Source organism: Coregonus clupeaformis, unplaced genomic scaffold, assembly GCF_020615455.1.
Source record: "Coregonus clupeaformis isolate EN_2021a unplaced genomic scaffold, ASM2061545v1 scaf0451, whole genome shotgun sequence".
In the NCBI taxonomy this organism is placed as follows: Eukaryota; Metazoa; Chordata; class Actinopteri; order Salmoniformes; family Salmonidae; genus Coregonus; species Coregonus clupeaformis.
The window spans coordinates 328,511-345,435 of record NW_025533906.1 but is presented as its reverse complement, the minus strand read 5'-3'; the positions used below and the strand labels follow the sequence as shown (position 1 = coordinate 345,435).

The following is a 16,925-nucleotide window of genomic DNA, read 5'->3' as shown; positions in this document are numbered from 1 at the left end:
TGGCTGCCACCTCAATCACGTGAGACAAGAGCGCTATCTCCCCTGACAACCTCTTTCTGACTTGACATGCAAAAAATCAAATTGACACAAGGAGGGGGGAGGAGAAGGGGAGAGAGATTGAGGAGATATGGCTTTGGGTAAAGTTTTTCTTTACAGCAAAGTTGAAAAGCTGTCCGTGGCAGTCAGAGACAATTTCAAGATGGAGGCCTCTAACACCCATTTCTATCTGCACAGTGACCACAGATGGAACCTGTAGGCTGTTCTACCACCCACAGTACAAATTCCATGACAAAACCTGCACACTGACGGTACCATAGGCTTTTGATATCATTTACAGGGTCATAAATTAATGCGTTTTGAATACCATAACCCATTTTAAGAGTTGCTGTTTTTCACCACTTAGTGACCTGTGTGTGCTGTGGGTACGGTAGAAGAGGCTTATACTCTAGGATGAGGGTAAAGAAATTATACAACCTTGACTGTGTGTTTTATGTGGGTGTTGCTATGGACAAGCGCAGTACTTTGTTGATCAGAGTGTCTCTGAAATAGCAGAGTTGGTTGACAGAGCAGGTTGGCTGAGATAGAGGAGTGTGGGTTGAAAAGAGCCATCTCTGTTCTTTAATCTCTCTCTGTGGCTTTGACTTAATAATATACTTGTTTGGACTTTTCTACTGCCTAAATATTTACTTGTTTCTTCTCTTGAGTCCAATCTTGCCGAGTTAGATGAGCAAGTTGGTCATACAATGCTTGTGTTTTCGACCACTTTTGAGTTTTCAACCACTTTTGAGTTGAAGTAGCTTGCTTTGTGCCGACTTGGAAATTGGAAATACTGTTTCCCGTCTCTTATTAAACAAACATACAAAATGAAACGATTCCCTCTTGAACATACCAAGTGATTAAACTTCCTCTCTTTGAAATCTACACAGCTTAATCTTGTACAAAGACACACTGACTGCTGGCAAAGCCCTAGAAGACCAAAGTGTGAAGAAAGCGATCAGAAGGAGAAAAGCGAGTGAGAGAAACTGAGAGAAAAATGAGTACATGTGGTGAAGGGCGTATGATAGAGGTCAAACTCAGCCCCATGTGCACCTGGTCCCCCTAGCGAGGCCTATTGCTGTCACCCTCACTGCTGCTCTCCACCACCAAGACACTCCTCTCTGCATTCAATCCATTCAGGAAACGCTGTGCCCTTCCCACCAACACCCTGATGTTTAATTCATTCTCCAACACCCTGAGGAAACTCATAACAAAAACAAGAAAAAGGGAGGAAAAATAAGGAGAAAAAAAGAAATTAGAAAAAGACCGAAACGTCAGCTTTGTAATTCCCATTTGTGGACGTGAACGGAATGAGGGATCCAACACAGAACAAAAGAGAATACGTTGTTTGATGGGGACAAAGAGGAGAAAACAAACAAATCAAGAACCCCTCCACCCCACCGCCACCCCTCCTCTCCTTCGCCTCTTTTGTTTGACTCAAGGTTTGTGGAGTGGATGGGGCCTGGAGATGCCTGCGGGGGGAGTGCGTTGCTCGGCACCTCTCAACGTGCTCTCTCTTAATCAGAGGTTGATTAAGCACACTTTGAGAAGCATGGATTACGGGGCTCCCCTCGGACAGAGCTAAATTGGTCGGAAGGGAAGGAAGGCAGAGCGTGTATCGCAGCCAGTGGAACCTTTGATGTGTCAGTCAGTGCGTCTGGCATGGTTTGCTTTTATTGACCTCCCCAGCCTTGATTTGTGACAGATCCCCCGGTGCTGGGATGGGAAAGGAAGGGAGGGTGGGGTGGGGTGGGGTGGGGTGGGGAAGGTTAGAAAAGATTGAGCTGCTGTGCAAGAGAAGAATCCCCCAAATTCTGTTGACCCAATGGAATGGTCTCAAGCGTAGCACGGTATGCACTGCATAAAAAGCCATTAACAAAGCATCAGCAGCCGAGCAAAACGATTGGCTTTATTGATACTAAAGACATTTCCCACTGAGCCTCCATGGTTTGAATCAGAGAACACAATGTAAACAACAGGTTTGACTCACAGATTCATACTGTCTCTCATCTACCGTTAATGTGTTGAAGAAAGTGCCTTTGCACAGATTTCAACATCCGTACCCATTTCTAGACAGCGTGTGTCGTTTATGGATTTATAGATACTAATAGTATGATGCTTTCTTCCCGTGTGCTGTGCTCTGACTGGTTTGTAACCTCTTCAGAAAGGGTAGGCATTATTCATGTTGCGCTGGTAGCAGCACTGTTAATGTAATGAGTCAGGCTGTTAATGTGATCTCGCCTCAGACACAAAGGGTCAATCTGAGACCCTGGCTGGCACAGACAGACACCTCTGTGCCCTACATAACAACGATGGGACGTGTCACAGCTGATTATATTGCCTTTGAACCTGCCAATGATAAGACCTTGTGGGCTAGCTTTAAAAGAAGCCAGCGAAAGAGATAACTGGCAGCCAGGGAGATGAAATGAACACTGTTTTCCCACCTATTGAAAGCCCGGCGCGGTACAGCTGAAGGCTTTTAAAGGCACCCATGTAATCTAAATGTGTAATTTCTCTCACACAGCACAGCACAGCGCTGGGATGCATTGATATCAGAAAGCCCTGAGATGAATCTGACTTGACCTGTGAACATCAGAGTCGATGGCTTCTGTATCGCTACACAGGCATGAGAGGAATCAGCAATGGGTTCTAGGAGATAGGCATCGACACAAATTTAACTAGGCACAACACACTATTTTTGATAGCATACTGTAGGTACAGAACATATAGATTTCATAATAAAGAGATAAGCATTAATGTCATTTCAAACTGTGAAGTCTCTCCAGACAGGTTGTCAATCAGTCTGCTTATCATTTTGCCACCATTTTATTTAAATCACAGAACATAGCTGCACAAACACCCTATCCCATCCCTAAACACAATGCCATGGTAACTGTAGGAGGGAGGTGCACTGTGTTATTTTGAAGCAGCCTTATTAACTCAACCCACTTGCCCATGTAATTAAAGTGTGCTTACAGTGCAGCTAATATTCACTATGTAACCTGCGAAGGCACACAATAATTATGTGGGGCGTGACTGACACAGATCAGGCCAAACAAACAAAGAGGGCCAGCCATCAGTCAAGCCAGTGTTGGGCCAGGTTAATAAGGATGCTCCTGGGAAGGCTGCTTCTCCGTTAGATGAAGTCTGGGACTCATTCCTAGCTAATCCAATTACAGTTTGATTTTAAGGAGCTTTTTTACAACGTCACTGTCACAGACCATTTAAAATAGTCCCCGCCTCAGACCTTTATGAAGCTATCCTAAGCGGACAGTATTAACAAGGTAAAGAATGTCCTTCAAGAGAACAGAACGAAACCTTGAGAGGAACCAGACTCATTGATGTGGGCATTAGAGGACATTTGACTTGTTTGGCCAGTGCAAATTGTGACTATATCAGAGTTGGATGGGTGCAGTCCAGCTCTCTCTGTCCTGGGGTCTGGGATGCAGACAGGAAAAGGTTTATTGGGAGAATGCCACATGTAGTGGAGTGGACCTGTGATCGATTGGGATCTGAAGTGGCTTAGCTGTGCCTCTGTGTGTCAATAGCGTCACTTTCTCCCTCACCTCTCTGATAAACCATAGGCTCCTGCTCCACATAAACCCCAGGCTGTGGACACACAAACTGTCTGTCTGCTGAGCCTGAGTCATCCCAGTCTCTAAATGCACCAAATGCAGGAGGCCAGACTCTGAGGGGTTAAGTGTTGAATTTAGGAGACATTAGAATGCACTTCACAGCACCCTGGCACAGTAGATTGAAACAAGGATTTAATTGGCTCCATATCAGGGTTAGATAGCGCCGTTGTTTACTTTTTATAGAAAAACAAGGTGACTGATATTACGGTGATAAGCAAAAATCCCAACTCAATCACATCAATATGTTTCCAAGGCGTGTACAGGTGGCTCACCTTGCAACCAATGACAGTGGTGCTCACTGAAAAGATAGGCATCAGAGGTTGTGTCTTGTGTCTGCATTGTCATACGTTTATTGCTGTGTGTGTGCATGTCAATTTCTCTGACAATCATCACAGTGCATTTGCTTCAACATAATCTTGGCACAGAGGTCATAGGATTCAAATTCATACATTTTAGTTGCTCTAGTTCCTGCTTCCTCACAGAGCATTACAGGAAGCCCCATCAAAAGGGTCACCTTTGAGCAGTGCTTTATGGGTATTTGTTTCATAGGCGACTGTATTATTTCACCCATACACTATAACTGTGAAAGCTGTTAGTATGTAATTCCACACACATGTATCTATGAAATTGTACTCGTTGAGGTAATATTATTATTATTATTATTATTATTATTAATATATATATATTTTTAAATTTATTTTGTTTAAGAGGACCCATTTCTAAGGGATTTGGCCTAACAATGGAAGGCCTCAACACTTAGTGGCAGCAGGACATGTGCATTACAGGTGAAGCCCTTTCTTTGTGTGGCGAAACCTCAGACTGGGTGAATACACTGGTGTTGACACTGTCTCTCTTTGTCTAAGCCCGTTATCTTGTGCCCCGCAGTTTGCTTCATTCATTCCAAAATGCCACTCTTCGCATATGAGAGCATATCAGTCTCCATGGAAACTAATTTTACCAATACTTCGTTGGCACCAAATGACCCTGCTCTCATACTTACCATCACAGCTCTTTGCGTGGAGGTGGCCTGTTTTCATTTGGAGATTAAACATTTTAAGGCAAATGTTGCCCCCGCTGGTTTGCTAGCTGTGAAACTGAATACAGAGGTGGAAAATGTAGAAAGGCCAGTGTGATGTATTCATAGCTATTTCCAGAGGTTTTCAGGAAGAATGCGCACTGAACTGTTTCTATTGAGGAAATTCTGTTGGTCACATACCTTCCATCCAATCTGTCAGATGGCCTGACTTACAAATAATCTTCTGTTAAAGTGTTATTTGTTTGGACATGTGGAATCTCACTATAATCTAACTGTAATAACATACCCATAACCACCTTAGTAAATTACCTCACTGATTTGTTTAACTGCTGAAAATGCTTAACATACTCAGTGCATATTGCCAAATTTCCAATGTTTTTAAGAAGTGAGTTTTTAAAAGTTTGAATGACTGACACAACCACAGATGGCAGTAGCACATTGCACGGACATAACATGTCAATCTGTATTCTCTATTTTTAAGCTACTATCCTTAGCTATTTCTGTAGTTATGTATTGACCAGGATCAGTTTCAGGAAGTATTGGCTGTGGATCAATGGGGCCACAGGATTCCCTTTGGAATATTTACACTTTTGCTTTTCTCTGCAAGGCCCACAGATAATTGGTTGAAGGGAGAGTCCAGGAAGGTCAGCCAAGAAAGCAGCCGTAGGTGCCAGAGTGAAATCTACAGGAACTACAATTACTTCAACAGTCTGAGCCGCTGGAACAAGGTGAATGACAGGTAGGAAATAATTCATATGAATTACCTGCTGTATTATGAATAACCACCTGCTGAGAGGACATAGCATGGTCAGTTATAAGCCAAATTGGTTTTCAATAGTCCTTTTTTTGTCATTTGTTGGCAATTACCCTAATTCTTACGATAATATAGTCACAAATGAACCTCCGAGAACATTTCTTCCTTATGGCTTTTTAGGAGGGACAAGGTTGACGTTGGCATGCAAGCGATCACACAATTATAGTTTGGGTACTCCTCTGTCCTCTGCTATTTTTACTTTTTCTACTGAAGCTGATGCTTAGCTTTTTCCAAGCCCGCTCGCTCCTGTTAATAATTAATTATAAATTAACCAAAAACAACATACAGCATATAGCTTACATTTTACACTTGACAGTGTCACACACTACTAATGTAAGTTATTCTATAAGAAATCCTCCCATCCCAGAGATCACTTATTACATTCTGTTTCTTTTGGCGGGAAATATCTGACCTTGCAGTGCAGAGACATAAAGTCTGTCACTCAAACAATTATGACTTCTTTGTTTCCTTGTGGATATCATTCTCCAGAGGAGACTCAAGCAGTTTGAGTACTTAAACCTGGTGATTCAGTGCTCCTGGTGGAATGGTTGTCTCTCCCCGTCTCCAAATCTGAGACTGATTGCCTCAGGATACAGAGGATGGGGAGAACAAGCCTAATTGGTTGCTGAATGAAGTGTGGACCATTAATGGATGGTAATAATAGTTGAGATTTTATGACTCCCTCCACATTAGGCCTTTAAGAGAGTTTCACCTGTAGCACAGGACACCTCATAGTTTCTGGTATCTCTTCCTGTCAAGGTGTTACAGTGTATGATAAAGGACAAGAGGGAGGAAACTTCTGATAAGGCCATTACAGACAGCAACACCTGATGTAAAGCTGTGGTGTATGTATTACCCAGATAGTTGGAAGCTGAACAGTATCATTCATATGAAGGACAACCTATTCCAAGCAGTTTATAATTCCTTTGTGGTTGCTATGACTGCCAGTGGGAGAACAGCGGGGGTTGAACATCGAATGGCTAGCTGGTGTAATGTAATCACATGTGTGGTCTCACGTCCCCTATCACGGTGTTGACCACAACATTCGGTGCTATCAGACCTTTGTTAATCTGACTACTGAGTAACTGAAGCCCTTAGAACATCAAACATAACAGTATCTTTCCTTTCAGCTCAATTCCACATGAATAAGATGAAGGCTCCACACTGTTTGCATTTCAGTTGATGGGGAAATGTCAGAGCATTTCACAGATGACTTTGGCTTCTGTTTACCCATGTCTAATAACCCTCTGCAAAACCCTTTGAAACATTTAGAATGTCCAGAGACATTGCATGATTGTGTTGGAATCTACAAGAAAAAAGGAGGATTGAAGAAAATAGAATACTTTGATTAATGTAATCTGTGTTATAAAACAATTTGGTAAACATCTTTGGTGCAACACTAGAATACATAAAAGGTTCTCAGAGCTACAGTAAAAAGTCTACAGTAGATAGAAACTACATTGTCAAAACACTCTTAACAGTAGGGAAACAACGCCAACACTAAGGAATTGTTGATTCAACAAAGGTAAAAAACATCATCTCAATACAATATTATTTCAAAGTTTAGGGTTAAATGATTTAATTGCAATTTCTCGCTTGATCAATAGTCTCTTCTCAGTCCAGATGTGACCAATTTGAGACAGACAGGGCACATTTGCTTGGGAGTGTAATATTTTTCTATGTCAACTAGAAGTATTTTTAAATCAGAGGATCCAAGTATTTTCACCTTATTTGATCAATGTATTTAATTTTAATCCTATAATTTCTCATGCACCACCATTCACAGTGAAATTTCACAGTATGGTATTTTTTCTGTGTGAACTGGAGATCAGAGATGGCTGATTGTGGAGGGCCCTAGTCTAGTCATATTTCACAGTGTCCTCTGAAGGAGTATCTCCAACACTCTGTAAGGTGACTTCTCATTATACTTCAACTTCATGTTATTAACTTCCTGTTAACAATGCAGGACAGAGAGCAGCAGTGGCACCCCGAGGGCCCTTGCTAATGTCTCCTGTAGTATGTCTAGTGCCACAAGCCTATATATCTCACTTCTCAATTAGAAATGTCTGGAAAGGGAAATTAACATAGGGTGCATCATAAATGGCCTGACAACAGAGCTAATACAATTACATTAGAGTGATTAAAAAATATGAAAAAGGTGATGTATTACATTGATCATAAATGCATTCCGAATTAATTTAATTGAACAGTGCGCTATAATGCTGTAGTTAAAATATGTCCTATTAGTGTTTGGCGCGTGCATACTTAAGAATTAATTATTGAATAATTGTTCTTGTATTTCAACAGTGGCAAGGCTATGAAGGGTGATTTATTTTCTTCAGTGGCTGTCCAGAGATAGGGCTTAATTACAGTGGATAGCCTTATCTCCTCACTTTAATCCGCTTTTTGGAGTCTCCCCCGCCCCACTCACACCATCAAGTCGATATCATCAGACCGCTGGCAGAGCCGCAGAGAGAAAGTGATCCCCATTTCTCTGTCACATTAAGGGTCATTCATGGAGTCTCCGCCTCAGACCTGACTTAGAGCACGATGTGGAAGAGCTAAGAAGAACTGTCTATATAGAATATGACCCTCATATACCAGGTCAGAGCTCCCTGGCACATACACACTAGTATACTCTTTGTCAACGGATTAGACTTCAATAATATGTTACTATAACGCTATCAGAAAATTGGCTCAGTTCTTTGCCAAAAGCAATTTTTGTGGACATAGCCTCTGTGATGTTTTGAAGGTGTGTTCATATTCTGATGCTTTCCTGTAGTGCTATACTTCCATGTTGCCAAAAAGGGTTTGTCAGTTGGATTAGGACTATGATAAAAGAGGTAATGTTGTTGAAATTGCTCAGTTTCCTTCATTTACATGTAATTCAATCAATCCATTGAAACAGTGGGGGCTCAATTCTGTACACCGAATACCACATGCCAACTGCTGATCTTGTAGTGATGGTAATAGCACTGTCAAGTTTGACAATGTCGAGAAAGCAATACTGTTATTCACCATATTCATTTTTCAGAATCTCATTTTACTTTCATTTCTTCCCGAACACAGAGCTGTCAAGCTAAACATGTGATTCAATGAGCGTCAGCCGTTGGCTTGATCATTTCTTCATTTTATTTTTTAATAATGCGTATACTATTCCAAATGACTTCAGTTTGAGGATACGTAAATCATTTGGTACTTCTACTGGACTTGACTGTGGTTTGCTGTAGTGTGAGGCTGTGCCCAAGCTATATTCATTCAATGTTATATATGCCAGTGTTGTGTAGTCTCCCTAAAGGCTTGGGGGAGAGGGGAACATTTGATCGGAGAGTGATGTGTACTGCAATGCCTGAGTCTATGGCCCTCTTTATACAGAGTTGCGGCCGAAATGGGCTGTCAAAATGGAGGAAATTGAAACGAGTCAATATTGCACATCTCAGGCTGCTGAGGCATTGTGAGAGCACCCCATCTTAAATTGCCAACAGCAGTCAAATCCCGAGCAGATATCAACACAAGGGCACACACATGCATTTACACACACACACACACACACACACACACACACACACACACACACACACACACACACACACACACACACACACACACACACACACACAAAGCCCTCCCCCAATGCCAAATGCCAAATCTGTTGGAACCTCCACAGAGAATGGCATCTGAAAAGCATGCTTAAGCCAAGGTCATTACTTCCTATGTTAGAAAGAAACAGCAAACTAATGCCTGCATCTGTCTGGCAGTGATCAAGTCCCTTGGACCAATCACTCTGTGAGAGCTGAGATCATTTTAATGAGAGGAGGTGAGGGGTGGTTTCTCCTCTCAGCCTTCAACCCTCAGTGGAGCACTATGAAAAGAGCTTTCCAGGCAAACAGTTTGCTGTTGTCAGGATTTGGAGAGACCCTTTTAATCCCCACCACCTTGTTAAAGAGCGGGATTTGAAGCCTGTTTCTTAATCAAGTTTTAGTACAAATAGGATCATCTCCCGTCTTTCTCAACCTTTCCCTGTGCGGAGTGGGAATTATAGGTGTTCTAGTGGTACTCGTGTTGGCTGTTTTATCGGAGACGTTTGAACAACACTTCAGCTGTTTCCAAGCAGGCAGCGGTACACTACAGTAATTTTCATCAGCTCACTTGTTCAGGTAATGTTCCTCCAGGAACACTGATCTCATGGCTTATCTTGTTAAGACCCCCCTGCCATCTTAAATAAATGACTGGCTGGCGGAGACTGGGCCCAGCTTTTAGGAACATTATTGGGGATGGGAGAATGACACTAATTAGACTCATTGATGTGTTTAAAAATCAAGCTCGGTACATTTGCTTGTTTGAATCAAATGCAGCTCAGGCTGGATTGGCACTCAATTGCAGAGTATAAAGTATAATCTTCTAGTTTGAAATGACATAGAGAATCAACAAAACTTTGTCGTAATATTAGGTATATCGAAAACACTTTGGATGGAATTTAATCATGACACATTGCATTTCAAATCACACAAAAAGTAAACAATATATTTACCTGCACAGGGACACAATAGGAAGCAGCTTATGGAAATGGGTAGGCCACCATTGAATTACACATTACACATTGATGACAAAATAGTTAAACATAGTATTACAACATAACAGAGACCAGGAAAATATGTATTGCTGCACTACCACCACTAGGCCTACAGTCCAGGGAGGAGGTTAGCTTAGTGTCAAAAGCTTCAAGTTCCTTGGCATGCACCTGAAATGGTGCAACCACACCGACACCGTTGTGAAGAAGGCGCAACACTGCCTCTTCAACCTCATGCAGCTGAAGAAATTCAGCATGGCCCCTAAGACCCTCACAAACTTCTATAGATGCACCATTGAGAGCATTCTGTTGGGCTGCATCACCGCCTTGTACGGCAACTGAAACGCCCTCAACCACATCACCGGGGGCACGCTACCTGCCCTCCAGGACATTTATAGCACTCAGTGTCAAAGGAAAGTCAAGAACATCATTAAGGACCTCAGACAGAGACGGTACAGGTGCATCAGCGCCGGGACCAAGACACTGAGAAACAGCTTCTATCACCAGGCCATCAGACTGTTGAACAGCCATCACTAGCCGGCTACCTACCCGGTACTCAGCCCTGAACCTTGAGACCAATGCCCCATGTATACACACTACCAGTCAAAAGTTTGGACACACATACTCATTCAAGGGTTTTTCTTTATTTTTACTATTTTCTGCATTGTATAATAATAGTGAAGACATCAAAACTATGAAATAACACATAGGGAATCATGTAGTAACCAAAAAAGTGTTAAACAAATCAAAATATATTTTATATTTGAGATTCTTCAAATAGCCACCCTTTGCCTTGATGACAGCTTTGCACACTCTTGGCATTCTCTCAACCAGCTTCACCTGGAATTCTTTTCCAACAGTCTTGAAGGAGTTCCCACATATGCTGAGCACTTGTTGGCTGCTTTTCCTTCACTCTGCGGTCCGACTCATCTCAAACCATCTCAATTTGTTTGAGGTTGGGGGATTGTGGAGGCCAGGTCATCTGATGCAGCACTCCATCACTCTCCTTCTTGGTAAAATAGCCCTTACACAGCCTGGAGGTGTGTAGGGTCATTGTCCTGTGGAAAAACAAATGATAGTCCCACTAAGCCCAAACCAGATGGAATGGCGTATCGCTGCAGAATGCTGTGGGAGCCATGCTGGTTAAGTGTGCCTTGAATTCTAAATAAATCACAGACAGTGTCACCAGCAAAGCACCCCCACACCATAACACCTCCTCCTCCATGCTTTACGGTGGGAAATACACATGCGGAGATCACAGTTATAGATACGTATAGGTCAGCAATGGGGAGTTACTGCTTCCTACAAGAGCACAAAACGTGTAGGCTACATTTATTTGAAAATACAGTTAAAGGGGCAGTGTTGTATTTTGAGACAGGCTTGAATATGCAAATAAGCCAATAGGCAGGAGGTAGCCTACATTGTCTAATTCTCTGTATGGTAATAATAATTACTTTATTTTGTAAAGTGGTTTCTTGCATCATATAACACAATACAATGCAATTTACAGTCAGCTATTTGGCCCATTGTGTTACAGACCAAGTAAAAAATCATTAATTAATGTCAAGCCCTTCATAATGTAAAAACGTTTTTAAAGTCTCATGCAATGTAGGCCTGCATTGAACACCACATATAGGCTACTGTAGGCTATATCATAGAAATCAAAAGCTATTTTCATGTGAAAATGTTATGGGATTTGCTCCATTGGTTTTGTTGGTAGGCCTGCAGTACATTATGCTCAAATAGCCACAATAGCCTATTGGCTACTGTCTAAAACTGTAAGGGCACAGCCTCAGTGTTCACTGTAAAATTCTCACAACGTTCAAGTTTCCGCTCACAAGACCCAACATTTGCTCAGTGCCCCAAAGAATTTGAGGCAACATTGCACACCATGTATTTATATTGTGGATTCTGACACATGCTCACTGTAATATATTTACTATGGATTGTAATTTCTTGATTTCTTTTTTGTTTGTTTCTTGAGTATTTGTGAGACATTCTACTACACTGTTGGAGCTAGAAACAAAGCATTTTGCTGCACCTGCTATAACACCTGGAAATCTGTGTACGTGACCAATAAGCTTTAATTTGTTTATGCTAGGTAGACATGCTATCTGGCTGGCTGGCGGCCACAGGCAGGGTCCCTCCTGCTTAAGATGCAGTGGAGCCTCTATGGGTTAGGAGGGCCAGCTCTATCAATCTGCTCCCCTACGGCCCCCACGCGGTTAATCACTGCAACTAATTAGAGCTAATTACTCATGGCTGCCCGGGAGAGCCCCCCTTGCGCGCTCACGCTGATCTCAAGGTCCTCCATTGGCACCCCGCTGCTTGGTATTCCTCAGGTAAAGAAGGAGACGGAGGTGGAGCCGCAGGGTCGCTCCCTGATCCTAATTTGTTTTGTGTGAAAATCCAACACATCCCTAGTGATTATAGTGATAGCTGAGGTATTGTAGAAGGCTAGGCCCTTGCAGGCAGCCTGCTTCACTGATATGCAGGGCAGCACTACTTCAATGGGCCATTAAGATGGTGGGGGGGGGTGGATTGTGCTGGTCTGGCGTAGGGATCTTGTCTGCATGCACACAGGCCCCTGCAGGCTTAATGATCCAACACCTTTTTACTACCTCATTAATTGTGCCCATGGCCATGGCTCTCTGGGTTGTGTCAAGTTTGGGTGATTTTTCTCCCAGTAATTTTGCTTTAATAGATTCAATTTGCTTTCATTTGCTTTGTATTGATTTATTTGTCCTGTTTTGTCTCGTCAACCATAGAAACTTCTAATTTCTCACAAAAGTTTTAGAGAGGAGAGAGAAAAAACCCAAATCTAATTTCCTAAGAGATATTGAGCGAGATGTAACAAAGAAATGACAAATGATGTTGATATGGTCGGCAAGTGAAGCTTGACTAGAGCCACATGAACTCACTTCATAAATCATATCTTGTTTCATACATACCAAGAAAGATAATTGCATTAAAATATGGAGTTTGATTTCAGGTGCAAACAATGAAGCTTAGGTTGTTTACTCACAGGGGCACTTCAGTAGAAAGACATAATCTGATCTATCATTTCTTAACCTTCAAATAGGTAATGTACTATTGGCATGCATCTAGTCAGTGCCTTCCGATAGCTCTGGACACTGAACTTGCCGATGTCAGCCTCAAATCATCACAGAAATACAATTTGTATGGTAGCTAAGTGGATTAGTGCTGCTATTAAAGGTCCGCTATAGACGAAGGGCTGATGGATATCTCTGGAATAGATAGCTTTGCCCACCCCAGGTTATGTTAGACACAACACCTGCTTTTTGTCTGATTGCTACTCTGAGAGTGTCACAATCATCATAATAAGCGGACCAAGGCGCAGCGTGATAAGCGTACATTCTTTTAATGAGTACACACACGAACAAAACAATAAACGATACGTGAAGTCCTAGGGTTAAACACAAACCTTACGGATCAAGATCCCACAATACAAAAGTGCCAACAGGCTGCCTAAGTATGGTTCCCAATCAGAGACAACGAGAATCAGCTGCCTCTGATTGGGAACCACCCTGGCCAACATAGAAAACAACGATCTAGAACAGAAACCTAGAAAACGAAACATAGAAACTAACACCCTGGCTCAACATTAAAGAGTCCCCAGAGCCAGGGTGTGACAGTACCCCCCCCCCCCCCATAGGCGCGGACTGCGACCGCGCCAACCAAACACCACAGGGGAGGGGCCGGGTGGGCATTCCGACCTCGGAGGCGGATCCGGCTCCGGGCGCGACCACCACTCTCTCTCTCGCCCTCGTGGTCTGGCCCTGCTGGCCGGAGCTGGACTGAACACCGGTGGAGCGGATTGCTCTGGCTCCGGCGTGGAGCAGCTGACCGGTGCCGGACCAGGCACAGGTGGAACAGGCACGGACCGTGCCGGACTGACGACGCGCACCACTGGCTTGGTGCGGGGAGCGGAACGTGCCGGACCGGGCTGACGACGCGCACCACTGGCTTGCGCGGGAGCGGAACGGGCCGACCAGGCTGATGACGCGCACCACTGGCTTGGTGCGGGAGCGGAACGGGCCGGACCGGGCTGACGACGCACACCACTGGCTTGGTGCGGGAGCGGGAACGGGCCGGACCGGGCTGACGACGGGCACCACTGGCTTGGTGCGGGGAGCAGGAACGGGCCGGACCGGGCTGACGACGCGCACCACTGCCTTGGTGCGGGGAGCGGGAATGGGCCGGACCGGGCTGACGACGCGCACCACTGGCTTGGTGCGGGGAGCAGAAACAGGCCGGACCGGGCTGGCGACGCGCACCACGGGCTTGGTGCGGGGTGCAGGAACAGGCCGGACCGGGCTGGCGACGCGCACCACTGGCTTGGTGCGGGGAGCAGGAACAGGCCGGACCGGGCTGGCGACGCGCACCACTGTCTTGGTGCGGGGAGCAGGGACAGGCCGAACCGGGCTGGCGACGCGCACCACTGGCTTGGTGCGGGGAGCAGGAACGTGCCGGGCCGGGCTGGCGACGCGCACCACAGGCTTGGTGCGGGGAGCAGGAACAGGCCGGACCAGGCTGGCGACGCGCACCACTGGCTTGGTGCGGGGAGCAGGAACAGGCCGGACCGGGCTGGCGACACGCACCATTGGCTTGGTGCGGGGAGCAGGAACAGGCCGGACCATACTGGGAACACACACCACTGGCCTTGTGCGGGGATCAGGAACGGGCCGGACCGGACTGGTAACACACCCCAGTACCTCTCGCCGTGCCTCTACACTACCCTTCTCCCTCGTGACCAGTGGCCCCCGTAACCTGGCGGCCTCCTCTGCTAACCTGCCGAACCGCTCTATCGCGGCCTCCCGCTGCCTCGCCGTCCACGGTGTGAGCCCCCCCCCTAAAAATGTATTGGGCTTGTCTCTCCCCCATGCTCAAGGCCTCCATCCCTCTTGCCAGACTCGCACTCATCTCCTCCCAAGTCCATCCTCTCTCCTCGTCACGCTGCTTGATCCAGTCGAGGTGGGATCTTCTGTCACGATCATCATAATAAGCGGACCAAGGCGCAGCGTGATAAGCGTACATTCTTTTAATGAGTACACACACGAACAAAACAATAAACGATACGTGAAGTCCTAGGGTTAAACACAAACCTTACGGATCAAGATCCCACAATACAAAAGTGCCAACAGGCTGCCTAAGTATGGTTCCCAATCAGAGACAACGAGAATCAGCTGCCTCTGATTGGGAACCACCCTGGCCAACATAGAAAACAACGATCTAGAACAGAAACCTAGAAAACGAAACATAGAAACTAACACCCTGGCTCAACATTAAAGAGTCCCCAGAGCCAGGGCGTGACAGAGAGAGGGTGAAGCCTTTACCTTTCATTGACCTTGTAGTCTAAAGTGGCCAAGGGAAGCACACACACACATGCTTTTTAAGGCCACTGGAAGTCCACACCAGACCAGAGGACAGTTGTTTTGTGGGCTTGAGGCTTAGAGCTGAGAAGCAGCAGACCGGCCAGATGATACAACATTCCCAGCTTGTTACTTCTGGTATAAGGCCTTTGTAATGTAAAGTGGACCAAAGAGGCTTACTGTGGGCTTGATATGAAATTTTGTTTTCCGTGTTAACTTTCTCTTCAAACGCTTGAACTGTTTTTTTGGACATGGTTTTGCTACATTTTTATACAACATTAAGCATGGCATAAATTATGTTTTTTTTTATTGAATATCTCTTCAGACCGAAAATTACTCAACACAAGTGTTCTTTATTAAACCAGCGAGACCTATTCAAGATACATTGAAGATTGAAGAAGTGTTGCTTATTTTTCTCACTACAGCACCAGTCTACATCCTGTTAAGTTCTATTCATTGCTGTATGCAACAATGCACTTCCTGGTATAAGAACAAGATGAGGTCATGGGTGATCTCTTTTCCAGGGGCTGCCAATTGGTAGATGCATTTAGAAATGCAGTTCCATATGAAGAAACAGCCATCTCCCATAGAATAGCATTCCTTTGTCAGTGGTCTTTAATGGGAATATTTGTCATTCATGCATTCAGCTGTGTTTTTCTTGCAGTCTCTCACGACTGCAGGTGGATGAAGGTCAAGCTTTGAAACTGGAACCTTTCATTTGTCTTCCCACAGCTCTCCAAATGAATGTTGTGTTTTTGTTTTCAGAGGCACATACAGACATACAGTGATACAAATTGAATGGACATTTAATTATTTTTTGATACCCCAAAACACACCTGAAATGACAGAGAACCTTTGAGGTGAATATTTGTACAGAAATGCAGCAAGCACAAAATAATTGGGACAACGGAAAGTTCAGTTTCAAAAGATAAACCTTTTCCAAGCCCGCTAAATCATGCCAAATGGGTGCTTTGTTTATGAGAGCATTTTCAGTAGGATTTGTCTGTATGGTGATATGTTTGTATTGTGTGATATTTTTCTCCCTCTAAGCCTGACATACTTTTATGTAATGGAGAAACAGTGGGTGACCAAAAGATGCTCCTTCTGTGAATAATGTTTTTGTCTGTCATTATAACTTATTTGATGCAACTGTGGGGCTTTGATGCAAATGAATGCGGATGTCACAAAACCCTTAACAGGCACCTCACCCCAATGTGAGGACAAGGGGAGAGAGACCCCATTGCTGGATCATGTTTGTGTATAAATGGAAGATGAAAAGTTTAATTTGGCACAAATGTCACAAAGTTGGACATACTGTTATCTGTTGCATTGTATCCAACTGTTAATTGGTATTTTGTTCGCCTCCCCTCGCTGTCCTTCTTTTTTTAATTCACAAGAAATATAGCTCTGAACCTCAAATGAACCCTCAAAAATACAAAGC

General features: G+C 44.2%; 1 long non-coding RNA gene across 1 annotated transcript in view; it reads left to right on the top strand.

Annotated features, from left to right (window-relative positions):
- The first annotated feature begins 5,320 nt into the window (after window positions 1-5,320).
- The window catches only part of LOC121561217, a 314,427-nt gene continuing 302,822 nt past the window's right edge, over window positions 5,321-16,925 (top strand). The window contains exon 1 of the long non-coding RNA XR_006658685.1: window positions 5,321-5,446. This is a non-coding gene — a long non-coding RNA (uncharacterized LOC121561217). The remainder of the gene's footprint in view (window positions 5,447-16,925) is intronic.